General features: G+C 43.7%; 1 pseudogene; it reads left to right on the forward strand.

The window, feature by feature from the left end:
- Nucleotides 1–4,489: 4,489 nt before the first annotated feature.
- Nucleotides 4,490–4,606, forward strand: LOC136637852 (5S ribosomal RNA; annotated as a pseudogene).
- Nucleotides 4,607–20,185: the final 15,579 nt, after the last annotated feature.

The following is a 20,185-nucleotide window of genomic DNA, read 5'->3' on the forward strand; positions in this document are numbered from 1 at the left end:
TGTCCTTTTAACAAAATGGACCCCCACATCCCTTGGGAGTCCTTGTGTTCTAGCAACTGCAGAGTTTATTCTATAAACTCTATCAGTTTCCTTTTCCATAACTTTCTCTTCACATTCCAAAAAAGTTGCCAGATTTTTAATAATTTTTATTCTGATCTCCTCCTCCGTCTCAGGAATAGATCTGAGCCTTAAACAATGTTCTTTATTTCTCCGTTCCAGTATGGCTAACTTATCCAGTTCTCTAGACATAGTTTCTGTTTAATTATCCAAAGCTTCTACTTTGCCTCTAATTTGTTTAACTTCTCCAGATGCTTGTTTTAGGGAATACTCCAACTTTTTCACTTCTTCTGTCATTTCATTTTTTAATCTAATAAGACTCTCATCCATTATATTCAGTCTCTCATCCATTTTATTTTCAAAATTTACCATCCTGCAGCTCACTTCCTCCATTTTATCCAAAATCTTCTGTAACATCTCAAAATCCGCCATTTTTTCCCGGTGTTAAAGCCACTGACGTTTTTCTAGTTGTCTTCTTCATATTAATTATTAAAACAAACTTTCAACAGCCTTCACCACGATAGCAACTGAAGGTCAAATATTTCTGGCTGTTTTCCCAGAGTTGTAATTTCACTCTTATCTCAGCTGTACCAATTAAATTCAAAAGACCAAGCAAAAGTCCAATTCTACAGGACTCACAGGGTAAATCAAAACCTTTTGTATTTTTGTTGCTTGCAGCCCCCAAACAGTAACCAAACTCACCCTGTGAATAGTCCAGGTCTGTGTAGGGAAAGCTCCTGATTCTCAAATCTTTTATAGCACTAAATTATCCAAGGAAATGGAGAGTGTCAGGCGTTGTAGCATATTACAGCTTTAGACACGGCAGCGAGAGTAATGGAACAGCCCACACCAGAATCACCTACAGGAATCGACTGATAAAGCCTCCGCTTCAGCAATGAAAATCCTTTAGGTGGTCCTTTTCGGTGCACCTGGCTAAACTCTTAGTCTTCCCCTGTAAGTGGGACTCACTTCTGAGTAAACATGCCCTGGATCAGGCTGTACATCTATTCCCCCAAAATAATTTTTTTTTAAAGTAGCATGACACTTAAATATTAAATATTAATATTTAAGTGTCATGCTACTTTTTTAAAAAAATTAATATTTAAACTAATATTTTAATATTAATATTTAATGTTTAATATTTAAATATTTAATGGAAGATTCTACAGAGTGGTGGAAGGACTTTAAATTCTGATCACCCCCACTCATTGGCATATCCTTTCCATTGACTGTGCTAATACGTTGACCTTTTTGTACATAGGAAACATGGAAAGATTAGGCAGTGGCGGGCCTGGAGGGAGGGCAGGGGAGCAAAAGCCCCAGGTGCAGTGCCTGTGGGCCTTGCGGGGATGGCACCACTGTGCCTGCTGCCACCTACACCCACCGTGTTGCTTCTGCCTGCCCTCTGGAGGCAGGCAAAGATCTGCACGGTATTCAGGACTGCTTGGAAAGCCTTCTGATAAAATCTGACTTCAGTTTACGAAAAGTACTGTTTGACACTGTGAGGGAAGGCTCAGAAATCTTTCTGAGTAGTCCTGAAAGCCATGTGAGGCTCCATTGTGCTGGGTAGGTATCCAGGCTGGAGGGCGGAATGATGCAGGGGGGCGGCATTGTGTTCCTGCGCCTCGGGGCGCAACGAGGAGCAGGTCTGTAACCGAGATTAGGCCTGTCTCTTGCACGTTCAATAAGTAGGAATTTAGGAAGCTTTGTTCATGTACAGCAGCTGTTTAAATAGGTGACAGAACTCGGGAGTCACATGCGCCTGGGTTGGAAAACAACATGTGCAAATCTGTTTAGAAGCTGTCATTGCCGTTGTTCTTCTGTGGAGTCTTGTAGGCATTTTACAGATTTGTTAGGCGTTCGACTCCTAATCCTCCAATAGCATCTCATGCTACTGTAAAAAAAGAAAAGGAAAAAAGCCCAGTCCAAATCTTATTTACGCCCCTTAATTTCTATTCTCTTCAGCAAGGGCACATTTGTCTGTCAAAAACGAATGACTAGGTAAGAGAGCGGCAAAGCTGGTGGTAATTACTAGACCTCAAAACAGAGATATCAGGAAGTGCAAGAAATAGATTTCTGCAAATAACTGAGGGAAGCAGAGACACGACTCGTTTCTGAGCCTCCAGCAAGAGGATTATTTTGGTACAGAGAAAGTAAACGCATTTGCTTTTATCATAATCGCATGAAAGGCCCTTCTCTCTGTGCAACCAAAAAAAGAAAAATAGGCTGAATTATTTTTAGAACAGAACAGAGACTTTATTTAAAAAAAAAAAAAATCTTGTGGCAAAGTTACTATTAGTCGAAAAGTCAGGTAAACTGCTGATATATTTTACTGCCTAGATCCATAATGTGTGACTATTTATCTACTACTTTTATATCATGCAAATTGCACAGGAAGGGGCCATAGTGCAGAGGTATGACAAGGCCGTGTATGCTGAAGGTCACAGATTCCATTGCTGGTATCTCCAGGCAGGGCTGGGAAAGCAAAAAAAATACGGTAAATAAAAAAATTGGACTACATGGGTCTGTTTTGGTTCAAATGCTCATTTATGACTAAATGAACACACATTTCTATTGGGCACAGCAATAAAGGATGTTCAAAATATGTTCCTGGTATCATCTCTTTTATATGAAAACCATTTCTGTTCAAGAGCAAAAATGAGAGAGGGAGAGAGGCAGAAATAGTTTAACTAGATAAATAATGTGAGATTATATAAGAATCCATCACATCACATCACACAGTGCTTTGGAATCACAGGTGACAACGAGCAAGTCCCAAAAGGATGCTTTGTCAGTGACTATCAGACTACTGGCAGTAAATGTTGGAAGCGGAGGACTCTGCATCACAAATTGGAGGAGTGACAGCAGGGCTGGCCCACCCATGAGGCCAACTGAAGTGGGCACCTCAAGCAGATCGCAGCAACTGTTGCCCTGCACATGCCCGATCTCGTCTGATCTTGGAAGCTAAGCAGGGTCAGGCCTGGATGGGAGACCGCCTGGGAATACCAGGTGCTGTAGGCTTATACCATAGTCTTTCAAGACTGAAGGTTGCCAACCAACCAAGCAGATCGGTAGGGGGTGTCCACCTCTGCCCACCCACTTGCCTCCATTGCTTTTCCTTCTTCTTCCACTCCCTAAATTCGAAAAGAGGAAAGAGGAAATGTGGAAAGGGAGGAGGGTGCTGAGCTAGAACACTGGAGAGTGGGAGGAACAGAGCCTGGCACATCATGGGGTCAAGGGGCTGCATTTGGCAAGTTGCCTCAGCCATCAGGAAGGACTGGTATCCCAGAGGAGCAATCCTTGTCCTGAACCATTTCTAAGTGAAAGAGACGAGGTAGTCCCTTCTCAAGTTGCTTTCCCTCCTGATGAGGCCAGAGGCTAAAACCTCTATGATTATATCACATATATTAAAAGTGCAATCTACCATCGCAGCACCATTGCACAGGTTAGCCCGTCCTTGCTGTAGCAAACAATCTGTTCATCTCATCGGTTAGAATCTCAGCACACCATGCCAAGTGCAAACAGGTTGTTACATTGCCTGGGGAAATTAATTTTTCCCCGCTGCCATTATACATCCAATTCCAAGCCACCTCTATTCAGAGATATATAAAAAAAAATCTAATAGGTATGTTTTAGGCCCAAGAGAACTGTTGAGGCAATTTAAGTTTTTTTCAATAATATAAAGCTCTAAGGATACTGTAGGCCTGTTTGGTTCCTGGCCATTTTAATCTCTAGCAATACCCAAAGGTGTTAAGGTGCTATCAATGTGGCAAACAGGCTAGAGGGCAATCCACAGGTTGTTGATAGAATACAAAGCTGAAACTTGAAGTCTCTAATGAAACCCTATTGACTGTGCTTATATTGCATGACATGAAGGTTCACACATAATGAGGCTCCCACTGCAGGCTCCTGTAAGAAAAATTCAGATAATCTGGAATGAACTCCACCACCTCCTATGCAATCATTAACAACCCAATCCGATCTAAATCCCCACATGGCAATGCAGATGCACCAGCATAGCTGCCATTATATGCAATGATACAGCTGCACTGGTACAGCTACCTTTTTGGCTGGAGATTTCCTCAGGGTAAAGGGATATTTGTCTCCTTCCCTGGATTAAGCCCCAGCAGCCACGATGGCTCCATTGGGACCTGTGCCAGCTCGATTAACCCAGGAAGGCAGATCAGGCCTGGGAAGAGATTCAGTGTGTGCCATTGCCACCGATCCTGCCCCCTTCTCAGGCCTGATCCACCTTCCTCCGCCCCATCAACTCTGCATTCCACACACCCCTCCCTGTTCTGCCCACCCCTGCCCCGGGTCCACCAGCAGATGGGAGACCTCTTTGGCAACTCCACCAGCAGGCCCGCTGTAGCGTTGGTGGAGGCTGCTTTGCGACTGCTGAAAAGCAGCCACCACCAGTGCAATGCACTAGTTATGCAACTGTTACCCTGCACATGCCTGATCTCGTCTGATCTTGGAAGCTAAGCAGGGTCAGGCCTGGTTAGTACTTGGATGGGAGACCGCCTGGGAATACTGGGTGCTGTAGGCTTATACCATCGTCTTTCGAGACTGAAGGTTGCCAACCATCAATTAGGCTGAAAGAGTACAAATTAATACATGGAGGAGAGAACTTGTATCATGCTTACTGGCCCCACCAGTTTTCAAGTTCCCTTTTAGATAGGCTTCAATGTATGTACATACAAACACATCCAGGTTCCCTCTACACCAGTGGTTTCCAAACTTTTTTCACTTGAGTACCCCTTGGCAGCCCACTTCCATCAATTGTACCCCTCATATTAGCAAAATGTTTGTAGTTAATATAGGTGCTGTTATTTCAAATGTATATGTTGTAAGTGTAAATTAATGGCCCGATAATGAGATTAAAAAGCAATGGAATATTTTTTTTATTATAAAAAAACACAACAAATATGTTATTCACAACCAATGTTCAGTGTGATCCTTGAGCTTAGGAAAAGCCTTGCCTTTTGGCAAATTCCATGACCAGCCTCACCTTGCTGGGTCAGCAGATTTGAACCTATAAACAAGGCCACATCCTGGGGCCTCCTGTCTTCATTGCAGACAAAGGGCCCAATCCTATCCAACTTTTCAGCAATGATGTAGCTGTGCCAGTGGGGGCGTGTGCTGCATCCTGCAGTGAGGGGAGCAGTCAAAGAAGCTTCCTCAAGGAAAGGGACTGTTTGCTCCCTTACCCCTGGTCTGCATTGCAGCTGCTTAGCAATGGAAAGTTGGATAGAATTGGGCCTAAAGTTATTAATGACCATGAAAGATGTGCCTTGGCTGCCCTCCAACTTCATTGCAAACTCCATTAAGAGGTGTATAGTAACGGAGGCATGAGTTTCCTGAGCAATCAAGGAGTTCTCTGCTGCACCCTCCTTCGGGTGCAACAGAACAGAAGGTACCCTTCTCCAACAGGGGGTGGACCATCAGGGCCCAACAAGGCACAAAAGAACAGTTCTTGATGAGCTCATCCAACAGTAGCTCATCCAAAAGGACAGAGCTCATCTGTCCTATTATATAGAACAGAGCTCATCCAATAGGACAATCTCCATGTTGTCCTATTGGGACGCTGGACTATAAAAAGCTGGGTCCTAGACCTCTTATGTTCCCTGTTTGTCCCATTGCTGCTTGCCTCTTGTCTAGGTGCTACTCCATGGATCTCCACTGCATGATGCATACTCCATGGTGCCACTGCTAATGGATCACTTGGGTATCCACTTGTGGTGCGTCAAGCACCTTTGTTCCCCCCGCTACCCAAGAACTGCTGTGTCAGCCAGCATCCTGGATAAGTATTAGAATGCTCTCTTCTCTTTTCAGCCTTTCTCCTTTCATGGAGAGACCTTTTCTCATCCTTGCTACATGAGTTCCTTTTGTCACTGGGGATGCTGGAAGGACTAGAACCTTATGGATGCAAGGGCGCAATCCTAACCAACGTTCTAGCACTGGTATTGCTGTGCCAGTGGGGCATGTGCTGCATCCTGCAGTTGGGGGGCAGTCATGGAGGCCTCCTCAAGGTAAGGCAATGTTTTTTCCCTTACATTGCATTGCCCTTATGTCAGTGCTGGAAAGTTGGTTAGGATTGCGGTCCAAATCACGTACACTGAGGCCTGGTTCCCAATGCTCAGCTCCATATGATGGGAATGTGATTTGCAGACTGTTAACCTCACCAGAAGCCCTTAAAATGTTTTACTGATTGTAAAGAAAAAAAAAGAAAAGAAAAAAACCCTAGCAAAAGGCAAGTGAGAAAGACCAATAACCAAATAACCAATAACCAAAAGCAGACTTAAAAGCCAGCCAGTCACCAGATTCAACCATTCTACGTCAGCTTTAAAAAATATGAAACAAACTGAAGAATGCTTTGCGCTGGGCAAAACAAAGACAATGGAGTAATCTCTGTTCTGAGGCTGGGAAGTCACTGGTGACTAAAACGAAAAGTCAAAATAAGTTGATGTTAAATAAATAAACAAACGAGGCTGCTTCACAGCAGAAAAATTCTGACAGGGTTCATTTGAGATGAATGCTTTGTGGTGCCCTCCTCGTTCAGTTTGAATGTTAGTCTAGTACGATGAGACCTGTCTTGATTACTTAAGGGGAAACGTCTCTCTTAAATAACTAAGCGGCTGATGAAGGAAAACAAGGCAGACGTGTGCATGGAACACAGAAGCGGAACTGAAGTTGTTCTTTTGGGAGCTGGCAGGCTCAGAAGTCTGACTGTACTGAAGTTGCCCCACCAACCTTTACAGTCAGGGGGTCTGTGACAGTCTTGAACAAAAACAACATTCTAAAATAAGAGACAATCCTTCTTAAGAGCAGACTGCAGGTGTGAGGGGGCCCTGGGTAAAGGCAAATAGTGGGGCATCAGGCTGAAATAAACCAAAATGCTGCCATTTCAATTCTCCCACTGCATAGTTCCATTGCAACGCCGCTTGGAGTGCCACTGCTTTGGGTCTGGGTGTTGGGGAAATTTTAATGGTGCACATGCTCCAACCTGCTTTCAGACAAAGTCCTGGAATACTGCACCTGAAATGCTAGGCATACTCACCGGAGAGTAAATCCCATTGAACTCATTGTTTACACTGCAAACATGCATGCAACCAGGCTGAAAGGGCCCCTTAACATAGCACCCGGGTTGTGCAAACAGGCACAACAGCAAAACACGAAGCATGGAAAGTAGATGTGAGACCGTTAACACTCAGGGATGCATGGTGGATATTTGTTGATGACAGCTATGTTTAGAGGCACACATGTGGACAGGGCTGGCCTTAGGGCAATAGACCTATTTGGCCAAATTGCGCGCCTGGAGGGGCTCCACACTGGGGTTGTGAGGGGGTGCCCACAGGCAGAACCTCAGACTGTAGCTGACGCTCCGGCATGGAAGCTTCCATGCTGAGGTGTCACAAGGACAGTGTGTTGAGCTGAGCCTGCTCCTAGGTCTGATTGACTTGGAATTACCCTCCCCCCAGAAGCAGTCGGTGGTGATTTGCTGCCGGGTGCCTCACCTCGCAAAAATGTTTTGCATTGAGTTCTGCAGCTCCTAAGACTGCCCTTGCATACGGAAAGATGTTGCACTCCAACAGGAGCAGGTTACTAGATTGCTGGTGGCTTCGGTTCATGAACCTTTCCTGGCTAAGCCACAAGGGACAAGACTCCATCCTATTTTCTCTATGGAGAACTCCCTGTTTGTTCCTCTACCTGTATTCCTTGGTACCGAAGCAGATATTTTGTTTCTCTGCTTTACCTTGTCATGTTGATAATCAGCAGGAGCAGCAGTGAGTCATGCTTATCTGACTTTTAATTCACCACTTATCAAACGGCGAGAGCGGCAATCGTACCGAGCGCTAAGAGAGATTTCAAGCAAATACCAACTTCTTGTTCAAATGAGTTTGGATTTGAAATTTTAAACTGGGAGCAGCTGAAATGCTGATTCTTTGAAAATGTCAAGCATGGTTCTTTAGGTCCTTCCCATTTTGTGGAATGCAAATATCCCTGGGAATAAGCAAGTACAATTCTGTATGCATCCCTTCCCTGAAAGCAGGAAACCAGAGAGAGATCTGTTAAGATGAAGGTTTTCACTTCCACAGGTTGGTGGCCTGTAATGTGATGTATACACCTATTTCTTTTTCCTGTATGCTTGTATTGGATTTATTTTTCAAGTGCCATCTCTGTTCAAACAGGCGTGACAGGTTTTTGTTGTGCTTCAGAAACTGTTTGAGCAGAAACAATAGTCATGAAATGAATGTGTACGATATAGGCAAAAAGAAACCCATTCACTTCCAACACGAACTTTAACCTGATTGGCCCTCTCCAGCTACATACTTTTCACAGTCTGTGCAGATCATATAATGTTCCCTTTCAACACTGTGATTTGGCTAGGAACAACATCAGCCTAAGGCCTGAGAATATACATTTGATCCTATAAATAAAAACAGTATGGGCCCAAAGACATGTTATAGTACATCTACATTTAACCTTAATTCAACAGCCTCCAGGAGTGGCCCCATTTATGGGGAATAGTCCAAGGAGAATTATATTTAATTCTAGTGTTCTAGTGCTGCTACCTGCTTCTTTTCTGTTTTAAAATATCCTTAGGAAGAAGCATTATTTACTATTTATCATCATCATCATCATCATCATCATCATCATCTCCTCTATGCCACTTTTCACCATAACACAGCTTCTAAACAGCACAATCTATCTATCTATCTATCTATCTATCTATCTATCTATCTATCTATCTATCTATCTATCTATCTATCTATCTATCTATCTAAAAACAAATGTCCTGACTGACTTCTCAATGCCCAGCCCAAATCCTTGGACCTAGGAACATGAAATTCAGGGAGTATATTCCATCCCTTCCTACTAATAAGGGATTTTTAGAAATTCAACCCCTAAGGGGGTGAAAGGGGGTAAAATGTGTTTTCATGGTTTCCTCAATACAGTGGTGCCTTGCAAGACGAAATTAATTCGTTCCGCAAGTCGTTTCGTATTGCGAAAATTTCGTCTTGCGAAGTGCGGTTTCCCATAGGAATGCATTGAAATTTAATTAATGCGTTCCTATGGGCAAAAAAAGTCAGAACAAAGCCAAATTTGGTTTACAAAGTGTTTATTAAGTGCTCTTTAAAGGCATACATACTGTACAGAGGATTTCAAAAATTTCAAGCACAAAACTTCAACTTTTTAATTTTAAAAATTTGTCTTGCGAAGCACGGCCATAGAAAAAATTCGTCTTGTGAAGCACGGCATAGAAAAATTTGTCTTGCGAGTCACCAGAAAAAATCGCAAAAATGCTTTCGTCTTGCGAGTTTTTCGGTGTGCGAGGCATTCGTCTTGCGAGGCACCACTGTATTTCTTAGGCCTGCTGAGATATTGACTTGGTCTTTGCTTACAAAAGTTATCCCTGCAAATACTTAAAAACATAATTCAGGATTTCGCCCTAATCAACCCCTAAAGGGGCAATTCTAAATTTGGGGGTGAATTATAGAACCCTTCCTATTATTTAGGCCTGGTTGGCTTTTTCTTGAGTGCTACTGCCTGACATAGGCTGTGGTCTACATGGCAACTAAGACCAGGTTGGCTCTTTTAACTTAACCCTTTTTAAGTCGGTATGGCAAGGGGTGGTGACAGTAAAAAAACAGAAAAATAAGTCATTTTAGTGTTTACTCTGAGCAGTAAAATGGAATGTATTTCTGGCTCAGTGCGACTTCCACAAGATTTTGACAAGCCTTTTTCCTTGGAACTTGTGCCATCACCAAGGAATAGCACTGTTTGCTATTTTATCCCTTGCTCTGTTTATCCCTGCATCCAGTGAGAGGAGAGTTAGCAAGGGGCACTGGCTCGAAAGTTGTGTGGCACAGTCTAGCATCCCTCACAGGAGGCATGGCTCTGCTTATCCCTGTATTCCAGTGAGAGGAGAGTTGGGGGGGCACTGGCTCAAGAGTCAACACTTTACTTAAGTCTTTCAAAGGGGAAGAAATGGAGTACAGGTCTGTGGACTCGGTGGTGCAAACTGATGGTGCAGTCCACTACCCCGTGGAGTCCCCCAGCATCCTCAACCATCCTGGCTTCCCAGTCCACAAGTTTCTCCTCAAAGTGGGGACTCCAGTAATGTTGCTTCTGAACCTCAAGCCACCCAAACTCTGCAATGACACCAGGCTGCGAGTGAAGGTCCTCCACAGGAACCTTACTGAGGCCACAGTGTTCACCAGCTGTGCTCAGGCGGAGTCTGTGTTCATACCATGCATACCATCAGAGTATGCAGACTCCGCCTGAGCACAGCTGGTGAACACAGCTGGTGAAGGGGGCTGCAGTTCCCCTTCAAGGTATGCTTTGCTATGACCATCAACAAGTCCCAGGGGCAGTCGCTGAAGATGACAGGGATTGACTTGAGGGAGAACTCCTTCTCACATAGGCAGTTCTACATGGCCTGCTCCAGAGTGAGCTCACCCAGCAACCTGGTGATCCTAGCACCTGAAGGGAGAACTGCTAATGTGGCCTACAAAGAAGTCCTTAAATAGAGAACCAAAGGTTGTACGCATTTTTTGCAATTTTTTTTCACTACAATCTTCTCTTTATTATTTCTTCGTCAAATGTTATATTTTGAATTTCACTTTTTTCATCATTTTTCTGCATCAACGCGCTTCGCTTTATTCAAACTACGTATGCTTTTTAAAATTTGTTTTCTTTACTTTTTTCAAATACCTTTGCTTAGCAGGCGTACTATGCAATTCAAAATACAAAAATAATTTATTAAACAAAAAAATTTGATGGAACCATGACTTTAATAGTTACAGGGTGTCGCCTGACATGGGGTAGTTGAACAATTTCAGTTGTTCATTGCAATCAAAGGAAAGTTTATTGTAGTCAAAATAGATTTAAAGTAGTTAAATACCATAGTGCACTGGTTCTCACACATTTAGCACTGGGACCCTCTTTTTAGAATGAGAATCTGTCAGAACCCACCGGAAGTGATGTCATTACCGGAAGTGACATCATCAAGTAGGAACTTTTTTTAAAAATCGTAGGCTGCAATCCTACCCATGCTTACCAAGGAGTAAGTCCCATTTACTATCATTATTAAAAGAATATACAGCACATAGTAGCTTGTTAAAAGTACAGGTCTGTAACATTTGCAATCACATGCAGTTACTATGGTAGCATCAAGTCTAATAGATTAAAAATAAAACATTGAAATGAATGGGGACCCGCCTGAAATTGACTTGCAACCCTCCTAGTGGGTCCCGACCCACAGTTTGAGAAACACTGCATAGTAAAACATGGAAATCACACTAATATAATAACATCAGAGAAACTGAGGAGGGGAAGGAGTGCTTAATCCCTCCCCTGCCAGCCATTTTGCCTTGCAGCTGCTCCACCTCCCCAGTGTTCCAGATCCATCTTTACCTTGAGTGAGTGGCACTTGAGTCTGGAATCCCACACAGAAGAAATCAGAGCTGGGAAGGGAGTTTCAAAAGGGAAAATGGCTGATAGGGGAAAGCACTTTACAATGGAGAATCGTTCCATTTGCCTGCAGTATAATATGTAGTTGGGCCCCACATCTCTTGCCCTGAAGATATACCAACTATGAAAAGTTTTGCTGCCTAACCTTGAAATCCATGGAAATTGCACAGCTCTGGGGCAAGGGTTGCCCATTGCTGCTGTACCTGAGACAGCAAGGTCCTTTCATTTCCATCGTGGGCGATTTTCTTCTCACTTATAGACAACAACAAACAGCTTTTAAAAAGGAAATTGCATCTATATATTTTCAGAAGCATGCACTCAAATCTCCATGGCAACATGTCTGCAACAATGGGGGGGAAACAGAACATCTCATTGCCGTTGTCTGATTTAAAATGGAACTATTTATCTGAACAAAGAAATGGAAAGGGATGTGGGGGGGGGGTGGAATCCAGAGTTCCTTTCTCAGTAACTTAATAACAAGAAAATCAGGGGCTGATGTGTCAGTGCACTGCAGTACTGTGTACTGTGAACAGCCAGAGCCCTCCAGAAACCCTGGAGAAGAAGACGACTTTCATTGGAATTCAGTGTGCCACTCTGCAGGCAGGGAAGCCTGCCAAGAATTTTCTGTGTGAAAAGTGACATGACCCACTTATGCTTTCGATGGCAGTGACTTCTGGCTTTAAAAAAATCAATGTGGGATTTGATCTGTTCACTGCACCTCCTTTCGGTTAGCCATCTGAGAAAGGGAAATATTCAAAGCCAAAGGGCTGGTTGGGTGAGTGGTTGTTGGCATCAGTTTCCTTTTGGGGATTGCTCCTCTCTGTGTCTCATAAGAAGTGTCTCTCAGGCCAAGGGCCCATCTAGTCCAGCTTCCTGTATCTCACAGTGGCCCACCAGATGCCTCGGAAAGCACACAAGGCAATAAGGTACCTGCATCCTATTGCCACTCTCTTGCCTCGGGCATTCAGAGATAACCCACTTCTAGGACCAGAAGGTTGCATATACCCATCATGGCTTGTAACCTGTGATGGACTTTTCCACCATAAATCTGTCCAATCCCCTTTGAAAAGCTTCTAGGTCAGGGTCCATCACCACATCCTGTAACAAGAAGTTCCACAGATTAATTACATGCTGGGTAAAGAAATATTTTCTTTTGTCTGTTCTAACTCTCCCAATACTCAATTTTAGTGAATATCCCTTAGTTCCGGTGTTGTGTGGGAGGGAAGAGAATGTCCCTCTATCCACTCCATCCATTCCAAGCAATTTCTCATTCACAGACTTGTGCCTCTCGAGAAGGCAGACCCCAGCACTCCCCAAACAAGAAATGCCCAAGTTTGCTTAGTCCTGAGCAGGGCAAAATTAGCAATGGCTGTAGATATATCTTAAAACAGCCCAGCCAAGCATCTGAGGGCCTTTCTGCAAACCCAGGTTGTTGGTTGGTTTCTGTTTTTGGTGCACAGATTGGGAAGGCAACGATGGTGGGTGGATTGGCTCCAGGGGGCAGTGGGTTTGGCGGCAGCAAATCCTAGCCTTCTTCCTAGACCTGATACCACAACACTGGTCAAATTGGGCCTGTGCCAGTGATTTGACTAGCACAGGTCTGAGTAAACCACTACACATCAAGGAGGCTTACCCCTAGGTAAGGGAACATTCCCTTACCCAAGAAACCTCTCAGACTGCCCTCCCTTGCAGGATGCAGACTGAGGGCCCAATCCTATCCAATTTTCCAGTGTCGGTGCATCTGTGTCAGTGGGGTGTGCAGTGCATCCTGTGCTGGGGAGGCAGTCAGAGACCTCCTCAAGGTATGGGAATGTTTGTTCCATTGTCTGGGAGCTGCATTGCGGCTGCACCGGTGCTGGAAAGTTGAATAGGATTGGGCACTGAGCCATTTTGGCACACCTGTATGGGGGGGGAAGCATCAGATTGGGCTATAAATTAACACCACATTGCAAGGTAATAGTCTGGGTAGTCTTGCCTTACCTCGTGTGGGGTGGGGCTGGGCTAAAGAAGCCCCCTCCTTAGCTGCAGAGTGGTTTCCTGATATACTGGTGCTAACATATACTTTTGACCCTTATCCATTCAGCTGCACAGGTCCTATTGAGGCAGTAGGGAGTGAACGAAGCAAAGAGAGGAGGTTAAGTCGAACAATTCCTCCACATCATTGCAGCCCATTTGTCTCTAGGAAATCAACAAAAGGCATGTCTTCTCCAGTGTTTCTGCCTGAGAATTCTGCCCTTGAAGATCTTCCCTCCTCACTAGATCATTATCCTCTAAGTTGTGTTATTGGTTCTGTTGTGCATTCCGTGAAACGTATTGAGAAGCAATACCGCACAAGCGTCCCTTCTGTTGTTGTTTCACTACTGTTTGAAACTGTGTGCTCTTCCAGGAAATATACTCCAAAGAGAACCACCTTACGTAATGAATTATGTGTTTGGCTGGATGACGTCAGCCACTAAGCCAATCTAATCCTGCACTTTCTTTGAAGAGCTGCATTAACAAACCCCACTTGGGCATATTTTCAGCTCAGCTTTTAGTGTATTTTTGGCTCAGCCTTTAATGGACAAGAGGACTAGTCCAGCATCCTCCTCCTGCCCCTTCTCACTATGTAAATCCTAATGCCAGATAAAAAAAGGAAGCAGAGGCCAAAAGTCAGGCTTGGAGGCTGGCGGTGGAAGGGATAAACTAGTGACATTTTGGTAATGCTTTTTGAACTCCAGGTTTGAACTCTGTGGGACTGTGTACTCACTTGAAATCCAAGTGAATCTAGCCTTTCTTTTGTGGATGGCTTCCTAAAGAAATGATTCTCATTTATTAAATATGTGGACTCAGCAATGGCAGCATATAGGAGATATTTGCAATAAAATTCATTCTTTCTTTTCTAATATAAAAAGGGGAGTATCGTCGTCATCGTCATCATTATTTTGGTTAGTCACAGCCCACCTGATGGTGGCTGGCATTTTCTAATTATCAAGTTCTTCCCAGGGACCCAGGATATTTACAGTGCAATCCTATGCATATCTAAGTTCCATTATGTTCAGTGGGGCTTACTCCCAGGAAAGTGTGGCTATGATTGCAGCCATGTAAAATATGTGCAGTTTGAAGTAGAGCTGTTTTTTTTCTGTTCATATGTGGTAATTTCATTGACTCCTAAGGTGTGCAGGTGATTAATAAAGATTAATAAAATCTTTTAAAAAAATCGAAGTGGAATTACAGAGTAAAATCTCAGAGATAACCAAACTGACAATTAAACACCTTCCTGTCTTGTCCCACTTGCAAACTCTTTCAGGCAGGTTGCAGAAAGACAACAGCGTTTTTCTTTCAAGTGTTGAAGATGGAGAAATGAAAGAAACATCCATTGTGCAAAAGACACTCATTTCACTGTCACCTTTTTGGTACGTTTCCAGTGTTTTCCAGACCTGCAAAACCTGTTTGACTGGAGAGGACAGTGGGGGGGGGGGGGGGAAGCAAGCCATTATTAATTGTGGCATAAACCATGGTTTGGTATGAAGCTGCTTGTGATGAGGCAAGTAGTCCAAATCTATGTGATGCGATGAAATCTGTGCGGGAGGCTTTCTATTGGAACTTCTATCAATGATTTCCATGTTAATCATCTGGTGAGACAAAATTATGCAGGGGATGGACAGAGTGGATAGAGAGATGTTCTTTACACTCTCACATAACACCATAACCAGGGGACATCCACTAAAATTGAGCAGGGGACATCCACTAAAATTGAGTGTTGGGAGAGTTAGGACAGACAAAAGAAAATATTTCTTTACTCAGCGTGTGGTTGGTCTGTGGAACTCTTGCCACAGGATGTGGTGATGGCGTCTGGCCTGGACGCCTCTAAAAGGGGATTGGACAAGTTTCTGGAGGAAAACTCCATTGCGGGTTACAAGCCATGATGTGTATGAGCAACCTCCTGATTTTAGAAATGGGTTATGTCAGAATGCCAGATGCAAGGAAGGGCACCAGGATGCAGGTCTCTTGTTGCCTGGTGTGCTCCCTGGGGCTTTTGATGGGCCTCTGTGAGATACAGGAAGCTGGACTAGATGGGCCTATGGCCTGATCCAGTGGGGCTGTTCTTATGTTCTTAAGAGCGATTGTAGATGTAGACTGAGGCAGGACATTGATACATCTTGCTCAGAAACATCAGATTTGTCTGGCAATGAGACTTCACTGTTTCAGGGAGAGATTTCTTCAAGCCTGACTAACTGAAATCCCTTAATTGGAGATATCAGGAATTGGACTTTGAGTGCCATACACACAAAGAAGGACCAACCACTCTCATACAAGTCTTCCTGGTTGTTAAGATCTTCACCGGAGGCCCAACTCTGGATGCCTCACCTTCTCAAGCGAGATGGGTGGCAACCAGAAACAGGGTCTTCTTTATGGTGGCCCCTTGTTTATCATTGTCAACAGCCATGCCTCCTGCCTTCCTTAACCCCATCTTTTAAGATTATTCTGATTGATCTTTATTATTATTTCTCCAGGAGTTGTCCCATTTGTGGAAAATAGTCCAAGAAGAATTATATGTATTTTATTCTAGTGCTTCTACCTGCTTGTTTTCTGTTACAAAAGGTGATAAAAAGCCAGGGTGATAAAAGACAAAGCAGATTGTGAGGTGCTCCACAAGGCCTCTTCAAACTGAGTGATGTGGCTCACTGTCTATGTATGCAAATATGATACATAAATTCAGCTACCTCTGTGTGAGGCTGGTTTTTTTTCTCCTCTCTTATATATTCATTTTCATAAGCATCTTCATTCAATGGCAAACAAAAAAATCATCCTATTTGCATTTTAAACATTCACATTGCACAGGAGTGCAGTGGCGTCACTAGGGTTCACGTCACCCTGTGCAGGATGCCAGCGCTTCACCCCCCATGCAGTGGGCGGGGCAACACCCCAGGTGGTGGGTGTGGTGATGTACCATTACTCTGCATCCACTGATTTTTTGGCTGTACCTTTTGATAGAACAAAGATAGAACATATGAAATGATGCATTGATTGATATATATAACATGATGGTGTTATTCCTCCAAACTGTGATTTTAGTGATTTTGGTCACCAGTGGTGTCACACACACACACCCCAGGGTGTCAACTTACTAACACCTTATTGTAGCAATTTTCAAGTTTTAGCACTGGGACCCACTTTTTAGAATGGCAATCTCACCACCAGAAGTGATGTCATGGTGGAAGTGACATCATCAGTCAAATTAAAATAAATAAGTATAAATAATTAAAACAAATAAATAAGCAGAAGCCAACCCTGTTCCACCAATTGAATTTCCTTTGTAGCCTGCCTGCAATAACACCCCCCCCCCCCAAAAAAAAAAATCAGTAAGGTTTTCAGCCCTACCCAGTGCCCAGTTCAATTTAAGAACTTCTGTTCAAACCATATCACCGTCAGGATCCACCTGGCTTTGCAAGTCTCAAAAAAGTTCACCTTATCAGCTGAATCCTCTGTTTTGATCCTTTTTAGTGGGGGAGGGAGGCTGAATTCTGAAGCATTTGTTGAGCTCCAGTTCCATCAGATCAGGACCATTCTGATGGTTTCACATTCCCCTTTGCATGGCCTGACCACCAGCCAAGGCACGTTTGCTTACTCACAAGTAAACACGACCGTGAGGCTTAGTTTCACTTTCCATATGGCTCAATACATTCGTCTGCTTGGAGGGAGAGACTTCCTTCTCAGGTGTTTTTGGGGGCTGCATTAATTGGATCAGGACCATTCTGGTGTCATTGGATTCTCCTCAGCCTTCCCTTTCCGACGGACTAAGCCAAGGTCACCTACTCATGAGTAAACATGCAATACAGCTCGGTTTCACTTTCCATAGGGCCATGGTTTTTTGTCCATAACGTTTGATAGAAAGGAGATATTTCACTCTGGCTTTTTGCATTGCATTCAGCTGTAAATTCTGCATCCAACGGTATATAACATGATTGTATTACTCCTAACCACTGTGATTTTAGCATGTCACCCTCCCAGTGCGTTTCACCCCCCCCATGTGCATCACCCGGTGAGGCCCGCACCCCCCACACCTCCCTGGCAACGCCACTGCAGGAGTACAAACTTGTGGTTATGTAACATATCAATTCAGAAGTTGCCCTGTGATGGGAAAGGGTTCAAGATACATTCCTTTCCTTCTGCATTAGGCCAGCTCACAACAGATATATGTTGCAAGGTATCTTTCTGCGCTGTCCATTTGCCCTCATGAAGGGCTGAGAAGAATTCCCTCATTCTGTCCATTTATTGTTCAGTGGTTTGTCTCTAGCCTGTGTTTCACTCTTTGCAGAATGTCTAAAACGTATTCCAGAGCCGGCACACAGGCAGTTGCTGCAGGTTTCAGTTTCCTCTGTTCACTTGCATCTTTCCCTTCCTCTCTGTTATCACACATGTGCACTGATGCACTGCATGGCAAGCAAATGTGATCTGCTCATATACAAGATTGTATCAAGGTACTTTTTTGGATGGTGTTTTACTCCATGCACCTCATTAGTGAGCAATTTCTGCCCAACATTGCATACATGCAACAGCCAGGGATCAAATGTGTACGCCTGTGGGCCGGGCTGAAATGGGTTTTTAAAAATCACCAAAAGGTTTATGTTGACAAAACACAAAGCAAAAAGATTCTTGGTGCAAACACACGCATGGCCACATCTAGTGCTTGGTTGCGGTGTTTTTGCATGCGTTTACATGAGCAGAGGGGAAAACTATATGCATTAACTAGAGGAAGTGAAAAAGGCAGCAAATAGCTCATGCATAGGACTCTGTTCAGAGTACAGAAAAAAGAAATTGAATCATGGAGAATTCTTAATGCATTGGTTCCACTTTGGAAACAGAAACAGGTATTTGGAACTCCAAGGTCTGGGGAGAAAGTTCGATGCAGAGAATTTTGGAAGCATTTCTACATCTTGGGAGCTCTGGTGCCTGTTAATCCTATATGTGGGGGTACATACAGTACTACGATTTCCTTCCTTCCTATTGTTTTCTGACTCACCATCTTCAAACTCTTGACAATCCTTTCTCCTGATCTTACGCTTGTGTGAGTGTGTGTGTGACAGTTGCAGACCTATCATTAGGTCCGATGGGGCAAATGCCCCAGGCATGAGCCTCTAGGACCCCGCGGAAGCCTCTCTGAGGCTCCGCTTTTCCAGAAGCACAGTTTATAGTGTCAGGGAACCTCAGAGAGGCTTCCCCAATGCAGCCCTGGGTTGCGTGAGGCTCTGTGAGTGGGGGTGGATTTTCACGTGGGGGTTGTGGTGACAGCCCATGGGGGCACCATTATGAACCTTTACTCCGGGCGTGGGGCTGGAGAGGTCCACCACTGGTGAGAGAGAGAGAGAGAGAGAGAGAGTCATGAGCAGTCTAGGAACTGCTACTGTATTCACACTTCCCCCTCCCTTGAAGTCTGGACAGCAAGATCATACAAAGGAGGTATGAAATGTATTTTCAAACAAAGGTTTAAGGTACACTCAGAACTTCCATAGTTGTGCCCTGTTCACATTGCTTGTATTTGTATGCAGCTGGTGCTGCTGTTAGAAGAAGAGGATCATCCTGGGAACCTGTGAGCTGACATCATCTTTACTAATAATACTATTTATGTACCTTTTTTTTTTAAACAAAAAATGTTTTACAAACAAAATCAAATAATTAAATGACTCCCTATCCCAAAAGGGTTCACAATCTAAAAAGATGCAGAACACCAGCAAACAGCCACCGGAAAAGATACTGTGCTGGAGTGGAGAAGGAGAGTTACTCTTCCCCTGAGAAGCATAGCAGGTGCACTGCTTGAAAATATGTCTCTTTGCCCAGTTAGCAGGATATCGTGACACCTACTTACCTCCTGGGTAGTGCTTAGGGATTCCGCCTCACCTAGCTGTTTTGTTTTCTTTTCAAATTGGTTTTATGTTTACAACATCATTGTGACACCACATGGCCACTCTGATACCCCCCAATTATTATTTCTTAAAAATCTGATCCCCTTGGGGACAGGACTATGAACATGTAGGGGGAAAAATGCTGTAAGCCACTCTTTGCCAATGGAGCAGAACAGGAGGTAAATTCAACAAATAAATGAATACCCTTGTTTTTATGAGTCAGTTCCCTTCAATGACTAATTCTCCTGCTCTTACTCGTGTCCCCAGAGGGTCCCCCAGCAGAAAGATGATGTTCTTCCAACCAGTTGTATTTACTTTCACGTTCCATGGCTCTTCAGACTGCTGCTCTTGAGACTGCCAAAGATTTGGTTTTCAGTTGGATGTCTCAACTAGCATGGTCTCTCAAAAAGAAAATTTCTAAGTCCTCTCTGGTATGAAGGTTTGTTCCCAGCCCCTGTGCTTTGCAGTTTTAAAATATATTATTTATCTGCTCCCTAATAAATGCTAGACAAGCTGTTCCAGTGTCTCTTCTGGAAAAAGAAACACACATATACACTAAAATGCCTCAAGAGACAGCAATCTTACTACACAACTTCAAATGAGCATCAAGGAAGTGGTCTCTGTTGCACCTAATTTGCTTCATTGTTAGTTGGAATTTAACTTTTTTCTTCATAACAGAAGACAATCAAACTGAAGAGAGGTTCATTTCTCTTTTAAGGGAGTGACCTAAGGATTCCCCCCCCCCCCCAAAAAAAATCTGTTGATGA

The sequence above is a fragment of the Tiliqua scincoides genome, chromosome 1 (assembly GCF_035046505.1).
Source record: "Tiliqua scincoides isolate rTilSci1 chromosome 1, rTilSci1.hap2, whole genome shotgun sequence".
Taxonomy (NCBI): Eukaryota; Metazoa; Chordata; class Lepidosauria; order Squamata; family Scincidae; genus Tiliqua; species Tiliqua scincoides.